The sequence below is a fragment of the Pinus tabuliformis genome, chromosome 6 (assembly GCF_031772625.1).
Source record: "Pinus tabuliformis cultivar Carrire ecotype Pingquan chromosome 6, CPIR1, whole genome shotgun sequence".
Taxonomy (NCBI): Eukaryota; Viridiplantae; Streptophyta; class Pinopsida; order Pinales; family Pinaceae; genus Pinus; species Pinus tabuliformis.
In genome coordinates, this window is record NC_142292.1 from 751,299,147 (window position 1) to 751,318,180 (window position 19,034).

Below are 19,034 nucleotides of genomic sequence, written 5' to 3' on the forward strand. Positions count from 1 at the left end.
AATCAATGATATATAAAAGATAATATTTTGTAAACTAATCACGATTTGGCAAACCATATTTTGGGAAATTAGTTTCAATTCGCCCATGATATTTCTTGTATAAATATATGAGTAAAAAGCAGGTTTGGGAGGTTGTTGAAGGAAAGGTTTTGTCACCATTTCATGGCTATGGGATGATCCCATGTTGTGACCATAGGGGACCAAGCTCTTCTATGATTTATTGATGTAAACTATGGAGTTTTTAATAGCAAATGTTGATGTTCAAGTTTCCTTCTTTTTTGTATTAAATTTTGTTGTGATTTAGATTTTTCTAGGAAGGAAAAGTTGTTGCTTTGCCTGAACCCACCAACTAAATGTGTTTCCCCTATACATTTTTTATTTAATGATTGTGTGTAGTTTGGATTTAGTAGAATAACACTTAGTTTCAATAGAATATTTTTATAAGTCATAGATCACGAGGTTAAATAGTTCATATATGCATTACTTCTACATGGATACTCTATTATTATTCAAGATCACTAGAATAACATTGAATATATACTTGCAGTGTGGATTCAAAGTAACTTTAAACTCTTGTCTTAGATCTAACTTTGTAGACTTGTATGATAATTTTTCCCTTGTTTTACAATGAATGAATATATAGTTTGGTGAATTAAGAGAACATGATTTTTTTGGAAGGATGTCAATCACAACTTGAGATCTTTTGTTGTAATGTATTGTGGTTAGCACTGCATGGTTACTCTATTTGATTCCTATCAGAATAATACATACAACCTTGTAACATTTATGATTATTTGTGCCTCCATACCTTAATGCAAAAGAGTTATTGTTTTCTATTTTCTATGTGGTTCATGAACCTTCGAGATAAATGACCGCTATGTCCACAAAATATTTGTACCAGGTAGATCCACACAAAGGGATCACTTCTTGCTGGCTCAATGGTAGAGTTTTACCTAGAGGGTCTCGAGAGAATTGAATATGTGACCTCTCAATATCATAGGTTCTTTAATGACGGGGACACGACCAATTGAGCTAAACCTTGAGGATTGTAGAAGAGTTATTGTTATGAAAATATCATGAATAATTTGTGCACACTAGACCATCATATACACTTGTTGTAGATGTACATTTAATTAACATAGATTGTGTGATATTTACAAGATCTAAGTTTGGTCAGGTTTAAGACCCGAACTTAAAATGACATTAATGCTCTGTTTCCTTACTTTATTAAGGAGTGATTTATGTACAGTGATTTTTGACTAATAATTTTCCAGACTAATAAGTGTTTTCATGTTTGATTTTTCTATTAAAGGCTTCACACTTGATTTTAATTATCCTAAAGAAAATCACAAAATGAGTGCTTAGTAATTGTCTAGGTTTAATCATGTTTTCCTTTTACCTGTGTGATTGTAACACTACCTAGCTATTAATAGTTGTTTGTTATGCATAGGTTTCCTTTAATGTAGTGTGATTTGGAACCTACAATAAGTTCTTGAGTCCTTTATCCACCTAAATACTTAAGGGTACGAAAGGTCAATCAGCCTAGGAGCATTTGACCCTAGGTGAGCACTAGGAACTCAATGGCCCCTTAGATAGGATTTCCTGATTGATTTGAGTGAACCTTCCACTAAAGGTATTTTGATCATTGTAGTTTAGGAGTTGACTCTCTGACAAAAACCTAGGGTGACACAAGTTCGTGATGTTTTTCATAATTAATCCTTATAGTAGGAGATTGCTATTGTCTCCATCTTTGCACATATAGTGTAATTTCTCTAATTATATCATTGTAGATTAATAAGTAAATGTTGAGTAATTCTCCAAATGCACACATCAAAAGGAGTATTCAAGCCATGGGCTCTAAGGATGGTTTACTTATGAAAAAATAACCCTCCCATACTAAACCAGGTCAAAACGAAGGGATATATACTAAGGCTCGTTAGAAATCATGCTCAATGGTTGTGATGAAGGTCATTCCAATATACATCTTCTCTGATATATATTTAAGCATGCTATATGGAAAAACCAAGTGTTGTAGACGTTCATTCAAAGGTGTTAAATCCATTTAGAAGGGAAAGAAAAGGACACAACGAATGTTTTGGGCTGACACAATGCTATATTCGTGATTATATGTGATAATGTATTGAAAGGGCATGGCTTATATATGTGTTGTAGCGGCTACAACCACCCTCCAAAATTTTGGCCTACATCCAATTTTGGAGCCTCCTTTAAGAGCTTTACTTGATGACTGCATGCACTCAGGTTCATTCCGTGAGCTTGTGTAAGTCCCCGCACCAACCTTTCTTGATCATTCCACCCAAGATTTTGCATGTTGATATCACTGTCATGCTTGCGAACGAGTTCTGGTCATACTCAAGGTCTTCGCTTTGTGTGTACATGTTGTGTTCGTTTTGTAAACATTAGTTGCACTCACACATAGAGTCACATACATTGTTGTGCAAGCATTGTAACGGTCAACCAACGATCAATCACAAGTGTCGCGCTTGTCACTCACACCGTTGGTCAGTCAGGTTGAGCATGTGTGTCTGGATGGTTTGATTCGTCTCGTCATCTAGTCATGTAAGTGTAAGTTTGCAAGATCACGTATGCATCTTTCACTCATTCACACACTTAGTCACCTTGTTGAAGTTCTGACAACCGGATTCCCCTCTGATAGCTGAACCATCACCTCGCCATCGACTTGATCAACTGTCACCTAGAACAACACATAAGCACCAAGTAAGCCATTTCAAGCTATGCTGCCTACAAGAAGATCAATCAACCTTCATGTTGGTCAACTAGGAGAGTTTGACCCGGCAGCCACCCCAGGACTGACTCCCCTCAAAAATTGTACAGAGGCTACAGACCTTGCCTGCTCCACTCATTGAGAAAACTCCGCAGACAGGCTGGATAGACACCAAGTGCCTGTCCCTTTCTCCCTTAGAAATTGCACATTATTTCAAGTCAGTCGACCGGTTTGTCACCCGAAAAACATCGTAGTTTTCATGTTCAAGCCCTCTGCTGCCCAGTATTCCGCTCAGCTCAGAAACTACGTAGAGGTGATCAGCAAGCTAGCCTACCAGCGTAAGTGTATATTTTCCTGCCAGCATCTCCCAGTAGTCGACTGCCAGTTCCCTCCAGGAATTTCGTAGTTTTTGCTGCCAAGCTCTAGAAGCTGACTGCTAGTTCCCTCCAAGAACAACGCAATTTTTGCTACCAAGCTCCCGGTAACTGACTGCCAATTCCCCTTAGGAATTGAATAGTTTTTTTTGCCAGTTCCCTCCAAGAATTGCACAGTTTTGGTTGCCAAGCTCCCACCACCTGCTACTTCCAAAAATTGCGTAGATTTTGTCTGCCCAGCCTTCCCACAGCCTAGACTGTTCCTCACAAAAACTGTGTAGTTTTTTCCTCCATCTGAGCCAAACCCCGCGGATAGTCACTCTCAACCCAGATTTCCCATATACATCAACCAGTGACTATTGTGGAGTTTTCATCAGTAGTGCCCGAAGCCTCCATCCCACCTCACAACCTTGTCTCCTCTCCCAGTCACCTGCATTTGAAATGATCATGCATCATGGTAGAATAGGAGGTTTATGGATTTGATGTCGTCTTGTCATGAGTAATTACAAATACAGGTACACAAACAACATGGCGTGGTGATGAATGGGATGAACAAAGGGAGAACATGCACAAGGACATGTTCGCCAACGGACGAACAAACGATGCATGCAAAGAGATGTGCTCACAAACAGATGATCATGCAAAGATGTGTTCGCAGACAGACGGATAAGAAAGCATGAAAGATGTGTTCATGGACGGACAAATGGACGAACATGCACCTTTCGTGAAAGGACGAACCTGTCAAGCTTACCAACATACAATCAAGGAGCAATGTGTGAATGCAACATCAAGCAAACCAACAACCATCGAAGACTCCTTGCACTTTAACATTCAGAGGTGAAACTGTGACACACCATGAGGACATCTATCACCCAGCAACATTGTAGCTTGGCATGCACACCAACAGCAACACAAATGTACCAGCACTGTCATGTCGAGTCTTGTCATGAGTCATGTTGTCCACATCTCTATTGTGAGCCATACTTTCAATCAATGTAATGTAATGTGGAAGTCTAAGAGACCCACTTATTGTTTTAACATTCATGTAAAGTCAAAAAGTCATGGAATTCAAATAGTCATGAGGGTAGTCGAATAACCACGGGGGTCAGTTTCACCCTTGGCTATAAATACCCCCTCATTTGTACATGAAAAAGGGCTTTTCACCTCAACTCTTCCCACATAGCCTTGAGAGTCTGTAATATTTTCTTTGAGTAGTAAGTAGTGGCTCCAACACCCTACCCATGGGGTTAGTGATGTATGGTGTAACAATGTGTCTTGGAACTTTCACTTAATTCAGAATCTTGCTAACAGGCCATCACATTTTTACACATGTATTGTAACTATTGTAAGACTAATCTTGAACACTTGTAATGCATGTTTCTTTAACCTGTGTTTAACACTTAAACTCATTCACTTGGTGTAATACATATCTATTAATGAAAATGTGTTGTATATGTTGTAAACACTTTCTTGCCTGTGTTGGTTACCTCCCCGGACATTAGACATGCCTTTCACATAAAAATTGCTATAACAATCTTTGCACTCATGTAGACTCATCCGCCGAGTGTTGTACATGTTATCTTCCCTTGTGTGTTGTGACTGCCACATTCGTGTGGATTGTTCTTCCGGAAGTTGTTCACGTCCTGTTGTGTTGTGTGTTCCTAACAAAGTTGGGGCTTCCTCCCAATCGACTTGGGACTCACTCCCACCCTCTCCCTCTACAGTGAAATAACCATTGACACAAGTGACACTAGCAATCACCAGGCACACGAACCTCACTTCTTGAAGACAAAGAAGACCACTCTCCTGTGCAGACAAGCAAGAGTTTAGGAAAATATTTAAGATAATGGCAACTGGGCCATCATACCGGATGGGACTCCCACACCAAACGATGTGAGCTCTAGTTGGGAATTCATACTAGGGTGATCCCTTGAATGTTGGAGGGTCCAACACCATCAACATTTCTAGCGCTAGAAGGAGGACAACCAGTTGTATATGGATGAATGTCCTCTCACACTCACTCATCAACCATCTGTTCAAGGTAGTGACTTGCACTCCCTCTCACCCATGCACGAATCTGTAGTTGGTTACTTCTCACCTCCTAGGAATGAACACGAAAATCCATATCATCAAATTCACTCCATCTATCCCATCACTCACCAGTTCGTGAAAGTAGTTGGATTGATCCTAGGCATACAACATCTTCCATATGCATCAAGGAAGCCAAAATCCACTCCCACAGGGGTTGTTGTATCATCAGTGGAAGAAGCAGTTATTTCCACCCTTGAAGGTCTAGTAGAATCTATTGAAGACGAAGAGGAACCTTCGGTATTTCGACAAGGGGAACGAGACACTCTTGTGATATTGGGATCAGACTCTGGTACAGGAGGTGGAGGGGAAGGTAATGGAGGAGGCGGAGATAGAAACGAACCAACAGACTCAGAGCCGGAACTGTCAGATTTTGAAAGAGAGGAGGAGGATGAAGAAGAGGAAGAGTTGGTTGACCAAAATCTGGAATGGATGAATTAGGGACCATTGGCTCTCTTGGTTGTTTTGCATAATATGTCGAAGAGAGTGAAGAGAATGAACATTAAGTTCAACCCTGACAGCACGGTGAAGGTAGAAGACCATTTGGATAACTTCTACATGCAACTGCAAACCCTTGAGGTACAACATGACGATGTAGCATGTAGATTGTTTCCATGTACCTTGGACAGTCGCGCAGGTACATGGTATCAAAACCTTCAACCGAACTCCATACAGAACTGGGGTGCATTCAAATGCATGTTCCTTGAAAAGCTTGCTGATGATAAGACCCTAGCTATGTTACTGAAGGAATTGGGAAGCCTGAAGATGGAGGGGAAAGAAAAGGTAAAATATTTCAATCAGGGGTTTACACGCATAATGAATAAATTTGCAGCGGACACCAAACCTCATGGCTCCATCACTGTTGATTCCTACATGTTTGAACTACCGACTAGCATCGCACAGTTTTTCAAGCGAGTTTTGAAACTAACACTCTTGGAAAAATGAAAATAGGCTATTGATGTTGAGAAAGACCTGCACGCAAATGGAGTCATCAAGAATGATGAACCAACAAAGGACTCCAAAGACGTGAGCAGGAAGTCCCAAGTGATGGCGAGAAAGGGTAGAGATAAGGAAGAAAATGATATTGAAACCCTCACTTGCCTCATAAAGAACTTGAGAACAGAAGTGTCTGAGCTTAAACAACGGAAAATGGACACATCTGGAAGCAACCATCTACCTAGATAGAGACAAGGAAACATCTCCTCAAGCAACAATTGGTTCGCTCCAAAAACTATGTAGAGCTCTATGTTCCACCTCGAACAATGCACAAATCTCGAGTTATGTTCATTCCTCGAAGAACATCACCCTGAGAACTTTTGTTTGGACTAGAACCGAGTCGCAAAATCGGTATGCAGTCATATATTCAACGCAGAAAACAATATGCAAGAGCAGCGAAAAGACACTGATAATGACCAAGGTATTGCACTTGATGAAGCATCAAGTTATGGGCATGTGGTGAATGCATATCAGTGCTCGCAAGCAATGCCGGAGACAAACACTGAGAAGCAGCCCCCAAAGAAAAATGATCGTTACAATATTAGGAGTAAAGGGGATCCCCCTACACTTGGGGAAGTACAAGAAAAGATGAGATTGTTGTTGAGGAAGGTTTATCCACTAGCCACCTCAAAGCAAAAAACATAAAACAAATCCCAGAAGACAACAACAAACAAGCGCACATCCATGAGAAACAAAATGTATAACACTTCGCCGGACAACATGAACATCAATTCTACCCGAGACACCTTGGTGAGTCTACCACCTCTGGACTACAAAATTGTAGATGACATGAAGAAAACTCGAGAAAACATCAATTTGTTCAAGTTAGCTAATATCCAGAGTCAGTGATACATCATGTTGCGTGCATTGGGACAGACAACAATGGACAGCGCAGCCTCTACCAGTAAGGGAGCAAGCACACCTCCCAGATCACTTTCTGCTATGCTCAACACACTCCAAATGGAAGAAACAAAAGAAGTTTTCCCTCCATTCCTACTTTCATTTGAATTTTTACACTGTAATGTTCACAACTACTTGGTTGATTCTAGTGCAGCAGCTAATGTCATGCGGCTCTCCATTGCTAAAAAGGTCAATGCACAATGGAGCGAGACATCCGTGTGAAACGTCCAAATTGATTGGACATCAGTACCAGCCATTAGTGAACTTTGAGACATGATCATCCGACTATCTCATGAGGGTCGATTCCACCAATGCATCAACATTGTTGTTGTGGACATACCAGAATCATACGGTCTACTACTCAACAAAGGCTGGTCCAATAGGCTGAACAGATATTTTGCTACAAACTGGTTGCACATGTGGCTTTCGTACAAGGGAAAATGCAACCAAATCCAAGTGTTATCTGAGAGGTACATGAAGCACAATGTCACTCCCCTTAATGGTGAGAAAGAACCGTTGGCCTTCGTAGAACTCATGTTTGGCAACTGCCCCCTGGAAATAGCGCTGGGGTGTTATCCTACACGGCCAGCTCCAACCCCACGAGACACACAATTGGGACTCCTTCCTTGCCCAAATGATGGTAATGAAACATGTACAGTGCATTGTACATATAGTAGCAGTAGCAGTCGCATTAGAAACAATAGTAGCAGTAGTAATAGCACGTCAAACGGTCCGTGTACAGACAATTTGTGGACCATGTACTTTGACGGATCAAAGGCACAGGACGACTCAAGAGCCTGTTTTGTCTTCATCGACCCATACAACAGAAAGCATATGGTTTCAAGTCTCTTGGAGTTCGAGTGCATGAACAATGTTGTTGAGTATGAAGCACTTGTGTTGGGCTTGCAGAAAGCCATCAGCCTCAACGTGGTTGCACTCAAAGTGGTAGGTGATTCATAGATAGTGGTATGGCAGGTACGTAATACCATTCACTATTTTTCACCTCATCTCAAAAGTTACCAGCAAGAGGTATGGCGACTAATATCAAACTTCCAAGCATCTAACATAATTGTTGTACCACGTATGCGTAATGCAGCTGCCAATGCTCTAGCAAACGTAGCTTCACGAATTTCACTGATTAGGGATAGATTTACTATTGAAATTTTGTACAAACCATCTATCTTGGATAACATAACTAATTTACATGTGTTTAATGATGATCAATAGATACTGCATTTCATGGCCAACGCTGACGTCTTCAAAGATGTAGTGATAGATGATGATGAGCACGAGCGCTCTCTGCAAGTAGAAGCTGGTAACAGGAAAGGCCACCTTATCACAAAAGGTGTGGCAACATTGGAAAATATTTATGACTTGCAAGAATGTTTTCAGGGGCCGAGGAACAACAAGAACCATAGTTCCACCATGATGCACAAACTGATCAACCTGAGAATAGAACAAGATCCGAAGTTCGTGAATCTTGGTACATGTTGCACACAATAAGAGTGAAAAGCCTTTGTCAGCTTGTTCAAACAATACTGAGATGTGTTTGCATGGAAGTATGATGATCTGAAAATCTATGACATGGGGATCATCCAAGGCATCATTCCGATCAAACAAAGGGTCAAGTCATATGAGAAGAAGCTGAGAAAAGTACATCTATCACTTGAACCCCTCATATAGAAAGAGCTCACTAAGTTGTTGGATGCACAGATCATATACAAAGTTCGTCATTCCACGTGGGTTTCAAACCTTGTTCCTGTACGCAAGAAGTCCGGGGAAATCTACTTGTGTGTTGATTTCTAGAACGTGAACCGCGCCTCAAACAAAGACAACTACCCTGTGTCGTCTATGGACCACATTCTGCAAACAGTATCTGGGGCACAAATGTTTTCTCTTCTTGACGGTTTTTTAGGATACAATCAAGTTCTGGTAGCAGAACCTGACAGACTTAAGACTACCTTTTGTACCAAGTGGGGTATGTTCGCTTACAGATGAATGTTGTTTGGGCTTGTAAATGCAGGCGCAACCTTTCAGTGCACCATGGGCATCGATTTTCATGGACTCATAGGAAAAAGCATAGTGGTATACCTCGACAACGTGACTGTGTTGTCAAGAAGAGGAGAAGACCACATACGCCATCTAAAGAAAATCTTTGAGCAATGCCAGAGATACGGGATTTCCTTGAACCCAAAAAAGAGCGTATTTGCAGTGTCTGAGGGGAACCTTCTCAGACACATTGTTTCCAAAATCGGGATCAAGGTGGATCCAGAACAGGTTTAGACTATTACATAGATCCCTTACCCAACTAAAAAGAAAGCTATGCAGTCTGTCTTGGGCAAGATAAAATTCCTCTAGAATTTCAACTTGGATTATGCGCAGATAGTCAAGCCCATGTAGAACATGATCAAGAAAGATGCAATCTACAGCTAGGGAAAGAAGGAAAAGTATGCATTCACCTGGATCAAGCAGGCTATTGCAGAAGCGCCTGCACTCTACATCCCAGACTTCAAGAAGGATTTCCTGCTATACAACTTCAACTCCAATAATTTGCTCGCTTCAGTACTCACTTAGAAGGACGAGATTAATGATGAACACCCAATATCCTTCATGAGCGCAAGAATATAGGGACCAGAACTCAACTACACGCCGTTGAAAAGTAAGCATATGCAGTTTACAAGGTGTTGAAACAATTGAGGCCCTACTTGCTAAAGAACCATTGCATAGTCTTCGTCCCTCATCTAGCAGTCCACACGTTGCTTGTAAAATAATAATTGGGTGAACGATGTGCGAACTTGATGACAGACTTGCAAGAGTATGATCTTGAAATCAAGCCAGTTCACACGATCAAAGGACATGGGCTCTGCAGACTTGCAGCTAAAGCAGTACATGCACCAGAGATTGAAGAAGAGCTCGCTAGCTGGGAGTAGGAAATTGAGATGTATGATATAAGGTGAGCAACACCCACTAAAGATGAAACCTCTTGGTACACATATGTGCGCTAGTACCTTGAGCACAGAACCGTACCCTCTCACTTTTCCATCAGAAAGAAGAGGGAATTGTGCCTCAAAGCCTTAGCATATCAGTCGGTGCACGAAGTACTTTACAGGAAGCACAGTAACAAATTTTTTCTCAGGTGCTTGGAGGCACATGAATCAAAGAAGGTACTACAAGATCTGCATGACGGACCCGCCGGGGGTCACTTTGCAGGAAACACCACTATGCACAAAGTTATGCGATCTGGTTTCTACTAACCCACATTATTCAAGGATGCACATGCTTATGACCACAAGTGCCCGGTCTGTCAGCAATGCACTGGTAGGACACGAAGATTAGCAGCCCCACTACACCCTGTTGTAGTGACTGAACCATTCCAACAGTGGGGCCTGGACATCATTGGGGAAATCTTCCCACATTCATCAAAGCAACACCACTACATTCTAACAACAACTGATTACTTCATGTGGTGGAAAGAAGCAGTTACACTCAAACAAGTGAATGACTAGGAGGTCATCAGATTCCTCCAGCAGAACCTCATCTCGTGCTTCAGCGTTCCGGTATCACTATTTTTTTTATAATGCAATGTACTTTTTTCTTTGAAACTCTATGATTTTTCATTACATAATGGTATTGTGTTGAACCACTCATCTAACTATTACCCGCAAGGAAACAGTCTAGTAGAATCCACAAATAAAAACCTCACCCGCATAATAAAAAATATTGTTTTCTCTAAGAAGCGCAACTAGTACACCGACCTAACGAATGCATTATGGGCTGACCATGTAACACCCAAATCCTCTTTGAATACCTCACCGTACTTCCTGGTCTATGGTAAAGAATCCATCCTTTGCCCAATATCTACTTGCCTACACTTCAGCTTTCTCAAGAATCCTGAGGCAAGGCTTGCCAGCTATTCCAGCATAGGATGGATCCTCTCCATAAGCTTCAGAAAGAAAGGATTAAATCAAAAGAAAAATTCACACTCCACCAGCACTGTATCAAGAGATAGTTCAATAAGAATTCTGCAGGGAAAGCTAACTTCAGTGTTGGTGACTTGGTTCTGAAATGGGATAAGTTCAATGAAGACAAAGGCAAACATACAAAGTTCTAGTCGCTGTGGATTGGTCTGTACACAGTCCGTGAGAATATTGGCCCACACATGTACCGTCTGCAATCACTTGACAAGAGAATTGACAACCTTCCTGTCAACGACCAAGATCTCAAGCACTACTATCAGTAGGTCGGGCCGCACCCCGTGTCATGTACATAGTCTTCTTGTTGCTTGTTGTTTTCATTTTGTTTTCCTTGCTTACTATCTTTGTTTTTATTTGGTTTGTTATTATTACTATTTTTGTTTACTTTTGTTTTGTTTGCTTGATACCTTACTATTTTTGTTTCCAGAAATAAGTTCTGCCAACTACTACGTTCTGGATTTTAAATGAGTATGTGGATGAGATATGAAGAGACTTGTGACACTGCAGCACTTGAACAGTCTTGTGTTTGTCTTCTCTGTGCTTGGTTATAACCTTCAGCTGATGAATTATTGATGCAAAATACGAGCCGTCTGCAAGCGAAGTTTTGGTCCAACCATGAACCTGTGTCCACACTGGGAAGCCTCATGCATGTACTCAACTTTCTGCTCTATGTGTTCAAGCTCATCCAACTAGTAGAAATGAAGAAGGGGAAAATATAAATGAGCAAACCTATGTCAGAGGTCTTACATGCTTCTCTAAAGGAACAACCTCTTCTGCTCTCAATAAGTCAGAATCCCTCTTCTGCCCCAAAAATAAATAAGTTCCTATGCACAGTCCTCTTGAAAAAAATACAAAGGTGAAAGAAGAGAGGCTTCCTGCACAGAGAGGTGAAGCATACAACTCCACTAGGGTACTGACTAGGCTCACTGGCAGTGGAGCAATGCGTCTGTTCTTGCGTTACTCCGTTGGGGTACTATCCAGGCCTGCTGGCAATGGAGCAACACCAAAGATGAAAACTTATACTCTGAAAATCTTCAACTCGTGAGCTAAACTACCCTTACCAATTTCGAAACACTATGATCAAGCTGAAAGTTTGATTTTGTTTGATTGAGATGGCAAAAGGTGAACCATGTATGTCCATGGGTAAGTGGGGAATCTGAAGTAACCTACACAATGATTCAATACTCCATGAAAGACCAAGGCCCTGTGCTGTCAATGAACCAAACCAGAGAAGCTAGAGTTCTACCAGTGTGTCGCCAATTGTTGTAGCAGCTACAACCACCCTCCAAAATTTTGGCCTGCATCCAATTTCAGAGCCTCCTTCGAGAGCTTTACTTGATGACTACACACACTCGGGTTCACTCCATGAGCTCGTGTGAGTCCTCGCACCCACCTTGCTTGATCATTCCACCCAAGCTTTTGCATGTTGATATCACTGTCATGCTTGCGACCGAGTTCTGGTCATACTCAAGGTCTTCACTTCATGTGTACATGTTGTGTTCGTTATGTAAACATCTGTCGCACTCACACACGGAGTCACATACACTATCGCGCAAGTGTTGTCACGGTCAACCAATGATCAATCAAAATTGTTGCGCTTGTCGCTCACACCGCCGGTCAGTCATGTTGAGCATGTGTGTCTAGATGGTTTGAGTCGTCTCATCGTCTAGTCATGTAAGTGTGTGTTTGCAAGATCACGTATGCATCTTTCACTCATTCACACACTTAGTCACCTTGTTGAAGTTCTGATGACCATATTCCCCTCTGAAAGCTGAACCATCACCCCACCATTGACTCAATTGATTGTCACTCAAAACAGCGCAAAAGCACCAAGAAAGCCATTTCAAGCTGCGTTGCCCGCAAGCAAATCAATCAACCTTCATGTTGGTCAACCAGGAGAGTTTGACTCGGCAACCACCCAGGGATTGACTCCCCTCAAAAATTGCACAGAGGCTGCAGACCTTGCCCACTCTGCTCATTGAGAGAACTGCGCGGACAGGGCGAACAGACACCAAGTGTCCGTTCCTATCTCCCTCAGAAATTGCACAATTTTTCCAGTCAGCCCTCTAGTCAGTCAACCAACTACTCACCCAGAAAACTGCACAGTTTTCATGAGAAATCCCTCTACTGCCCAACAATTTTCTCAAATCAGAAACTGCGTAGAGGTGATCAATAGGCCAGCTTCCCAGCATCATCGTAGTTTTTCCCGACAGCTGAATGCCAGTTCCCTCCAAGAATTGTGCAGTTGTTTTTGCCAATCTCCAGCAGCTAACTGTCAGTTCCCTCCAACAGCTGACTACCATTTCCCTCCAAGAACTGCACATTTTTTACTACCAAGCTCCTGGTAGCTGACTGCTAGTTCCCCTTAGGAATTGTGTAGTTTTTTCTACCATTTATCCAATAGCTAGTTGCTAGTTCCTTCCAGGAATTGCACAATTTTCGCTACCAAGCTCCCATTGCCCACTCCTTTCGGAAATTGCGTAGACTTTTCCTGCCCAAACTGTTCCTTCCAAAAACTGCATAGTTTTGTCCTCGAGTTGAGCCAGACCCTGTAGACAGTCACTGTCAACCCAGATTTCCCATCTCCATCACCCAGTGACTGCTACATAGTTTTCGTCAGCAGTGTCGGGAGCCTCCATCCCACCTCACAACCTTGTCTCCTCTCTTGGTCACCTGCATCCGAAATGATCATGCATCATGGTAGACTAGGAGGTTTATGGATTTGATGTCATCTCGTTATGAGTAACTGCAGATATAGGTACACAAACAAACATGGCGTGATGACAAATGGGATGAACAAAGGGAGCACATGCAGAAGGACATGTTTGCCAATGGACGAACAAATGATGCATGCAAAGAGATGTGCTCGCAAACGGATGATCATGCAAATATGTTTGTGCAGATGGACGAATGAGAAAACATGCAATATGTGTTCATAGATGGGCGGACAAACGAACATCCACCTTTCGTGAATGGATGAACCTGTCAAGATTACCAACATACAAGAAATGAGCAATGTGTGAATGCAACATCAAGAAAACCAACGACCATCGAAGACTCCATGCACTTTGCCATGTAGAGGTGAAGCTGTGACACACCATGAGGACATCTATCACCCAACAACACTACAGCTCGACATGCACACCAATAGCAGCACGAATGTACCAACACTGTCATGTCGAGTCTTGTCATGAGTCATGTCATCCACATCTCTACTGTGAGCCATACTGTCAATCAATGTAATGTAACATGGAATTCCAAGAGACCCACTTGTTGTATGAAGAGTCATGTAAAGTCGAAAAGTCATGGAAGTCAAATAGTCATGAGGGTATTCAAACAACCACAAGGGTCAGTTTCACCCTTGGCTATAAATACCCCCTCATTTGTACATGCAAAAGGAATTTTTACCTCAGCTCCTCCCACATAGCCTTGAGAGTCTGTAATATTTTCTTTGAGGAGTAAGTAGTGGTTTGAACGCCCCGCCCACGGGGTTAGTGATGTACAGTGTAATGATGTGTCTTGGAAATTTCACTTAATTCAGAAGCCTGCTAACAGGCCAACACATTTTCACACATGTATTGTAACTGTTGTAAGACTAATCTTCAACACTTGTAATGCATGTTGCTTTAACCTGTGTTTAACACTTGAACTCAATCACTTGTTGTAATACATATCTACTAATGAAAATGTGTTGTAGATGTTGTTAACGTTGTCCTGCCCATGTTGGTTACCTCTCGGGACATCAGATAAACCTTTCACATAAAACTTGCTATAACAACCGTTGCACTCGTGCGAACTCATCCGCCGAGTGTTGTATGTGTTATCTTCCCTTGTGTGTTATGTCTACCACATTTGTGTGGGTTGTTCTTCCAGAATTTGTGCACATCTTGTTGTGGTGTGAGTTCCTAACAGAGTTGGGACTTCCTCCCAACTGACTTAGGACTCACTCCGACCCTCTCCCTCTATAGTGAAAGAACCATTGACACTAGCAATCACCAGGCACGAAAACCTCACTTCTCGAAGACAAATCAAACCAATCTCATGTGTTGACAAGCAAGAGTTGAGGAAAAATTTTAAGATAATGGAAATCGGGCCATCATACCAAATGGGACTCCTACACCAAACTGTGTGAGATCTAGTTGGGACTTCATACCGAGCTGATCCTTTGAATGTTGGCAGGTCCAACACTATCAACAATATGGGAGGTCATGTTATCTAAAACATATGCACACCACCAAAGAAGTGACCATGCAACATGATACTGCATTGATAGCTCAATGGGTAACACAATGAGGACTGTGACATGCTTGCCACCAAATTCAAAGAAGTGTGCACTAATTCGTAGAGGTGAAAAGCAATTTCATGAAGGCACAATTAACGCCATGAAACCAGGAACATGTCATCCATTTTCAAGATCAAGTACTTCAATAGGTCGTGGTTCAAGGGTTGCAGGGGATTCACTAGAGCTTGTATGACTTCTGCAAGTTCTTGGAGAAGAATCTAGGCATTGTGTCATGCATCAATGCAATGAGGCTCTGCAGGTATTTTGTAAACTTCCAAATCATCAATATGCTATAGGATGGGTACGATGTCAGGTTGGGAAGGCACATTTTGAAATGGCAGATTATTATGAGGTAGAGCGCATCTTTAGTTAGGTTCGTCATGTGTCTCCTTACTATCCAGAAGGAATGGATATCTACTCTACAGTTATTTATGATATGAAGGAGGAGATGAAATTGAGTCACTTGGCTTAGGAATTAAATGCAATTGATCGTTATCTCCTCAAGCTTGTTGCGCTTTAGGTAATTGTTATGGTTATAGAAGGATCATAAAAATTCCCTGGAAATATTTCAACAAGCCATACAACTTGACTCACATTTTACTTATGCCCATACACTCGATGGTCATGGATATATTGCAATGGAAGAGTTTTAGAATGGCATTACATGTTATCAAAATGCGCTGCGAATTGATAATGCTAAGGATGGTTTAAAAGGACATGGGACACGTTGCCAGATACATTATGAAACATGTTGAGTGGCGTTAGGATCCTATACAAAAGGGGAAATGCATGAAATTACATTAAATCTGTATGTGGAATGACATTCATTATGCCAAAGTTACATGTCAAATATGTCAAAGCACAAGTCGACACCATTGGATCCCAAGGAAGTGCGTGTAATAGGCACAGAGGGAATATCATCATGAGTACGATTTGGGTGTTGGCATTAATATAATTTACATAATTTTGGTCAATCTTCTTCAGGATATCATAATTCTTAATAATCTGGCTTTTCTTCTCATTTTGATGGACTTTTACAAAGAGTAGTACATAGATGGAAGGCTCTTAGAGACGATTATCCAACCAAAACTTCTATATACTTATTTTATTGCCATGAATTCAATAAATGCTCAATAATCTTCCAAGGTATTGTACCTATTTTGACATCAATGACATGACATTAAAGTTTCATCAATGAGATCATTATGCCCAACAATCTCCCCCTTTGTCATTGATGGCAACACCATCATACATTGATGGAAATGGATAAAAATCCCCCTATCAACCTACTACAAGATATTTCTTCATGTTCTAGTCAATGTGATATGTCCTCATGATATGGTCGATGCATGCTATATTTTGTCATATTTTTTATCCCTCCCTCACTCTCTCTTGCTCTCTCTAACCCTACCTCTCTCCTCCCCCCCATATCTTTCTCCCCCTCTATCTCCCACCACTCCCTCTCTTTCTCTTCAATGCTTAATTAGTCTCTCCCACTCTCTACCTCTTCCTCTCTCCACCACTCTACCCCTCTCTCCCAATCTCCATCTTTCTTCATTCCTCACTATCCCCCCTTTCTTTCCCTCTTCACCTCTCTCTACTCCCACTCTTTATTAACTCTACCCTTCTATTACTCTTACTCCCTATCCCTCTCCCTCCCTCACACACACACACACACACCCTTACCCTCTTTCTCTCTCTTTACACCATCCCCTCTCTCCTTCCCTCCCTCTCTCTGCCTTCCTCCTACTCTCTCTAAATTACCTTCTCGCCTCTCCCTTGCTCTCCTTTTCTCTCCCTCCTTTCCTCTCTCGCTACCAACCCTCTTCTCTCTCTCTCTCTCACCCACCACACTATCTCTCTCTTTACCTTTTTCTCTATCTCTCCCCTTCCATACTTCCTGTCTCTCATTGTGTCCCTCTATCTCTCTCTCCCCCTACCATTCCCTCTTGCTCGCCCTCCCTCTACATCTCTCTCCCTTCTATTTCCATCCACTCTAGCTCTCTCTTTCTCTCTCCCCCCCTGTCTCTCACATGATCTCTCTCTCTCCCCCCCTCTCCCTCTCCCTCTCTCTCCCCCACCCTCCCTCTCCTTCTTCTCCATTAACCCCCTCTTTCCCTATTCACTTCTCTCTCTTCCTCCCTCTATTTCTCTACCCGCTCACTCACTCTCCACCTCTCACTCATTCACTCTCACTCACTCTCTATCCATCTACCCTTATCTCTCTCTCTCTCTCTCTCTCTCTCTCTCTCTCTCTCTCTCTCTCTCTTTCCCCCACTCTATCTATCCTTCTTCCTCTCTCTTCTTCTCTTTCTCTATCCTTCCCTTAGTCCCTCCTTCACAATAACCCCCTCAGCTCTAACTCTTCCTCCCTCATTGCTTCTCAAATATTATAGAAATAAAAGTGCACACGTGCTTTCAAAAGTGCATGCACACTTCTATAAACACACACATGCTTTTAGAAATGTGCAAAAAATTCAAAAACGTACTCTTTTGAAAGAACACACATGCTTTTGAAAACGTACATGGGCTTTTAGAAATGTGCACATTCTTTTAGAAACATGCAGGTGTTTTCAAAAGTATGTGTCTGCTTTCAAAACATGCTTGCATTATTGAAAGCACACACAAGCTTTTAAAATGTGACCTTGTTCTTGAAAAATCCAAGTTGGTAAGCATGCATGGTGGTTTGGGGATCATTGAGGCTATAGGATAGGGAATGTGTGCACGTTTTTAAGAATGCACACTCAATAATGCATGAGGACATTTGTGATGGTCCCATTGCCACTTTTGAGGCCATCATCTTTTTGCGAGCGCTTGACACGAGTTTTTTCCTAGTTTGAAAATTAATTATTTTATGATGGAGGGAAATATTGATGGTTTGTGGTTCTCTAATACTAGTCCACCCTTATACTTTGAAGAGAACATGATGCCATATAATCTTCATCCATAGTTGAAAGCCAAAGGGTATCATGTTGGATTAGGGTTAGGAGTTACCTGTTGACCCAAGGGTGGAGGAAGAGGAAGGGAATATTATATTCAAATAGCACAAGCTAGAACTACATTAGATATTGTTGTTAGAAAACAAATGACAATTAACGTGGTTCTCAAAGTGATGAACATACCTATTGGAATGCTTAAATGATATGCCCTTCTTTATGGGGTTGGCCACTCCATTGAACAAATAACCTTAAGGAGGTTTTTGTTGAAGAACAAACTAGATGTGTTGTTCCTACAAGAATTTTTAGGGGGAGGGGGAGTTATACATAAGGTATTAGAAAACATGTTGGGATGTAGGAGTTTTTTGTCATTAGATGTTTTGGGGAGATTAGGGGTGTTGTGATAGGGTGGAATAATAAAACTATGAAGTATGACAACAATTGGCCTATTGACTTAAGAATTGGGGTGACACTCTTTTCTGAAGAGATTGGAAAATATATTTTGTTCATGAACACCTACGAGCCTTGCATGGATAGAGTGGCCTTTTGGGAAAACCTTTTCAAGACATATTTTATGGCTTTTGAGGCTCTTATTTTTGGAGATTTAAATTTCTCCTTAGGCAATTTAGAGGCATGGGGTCCTAGAGCTTCGTCAATTTAGCATAATTTTTCATTCATAAATTAGCGAAAGATGGGTTGATTGATATAGAGTCGATAAAGTTGAAATTGACCTGAAGAAAG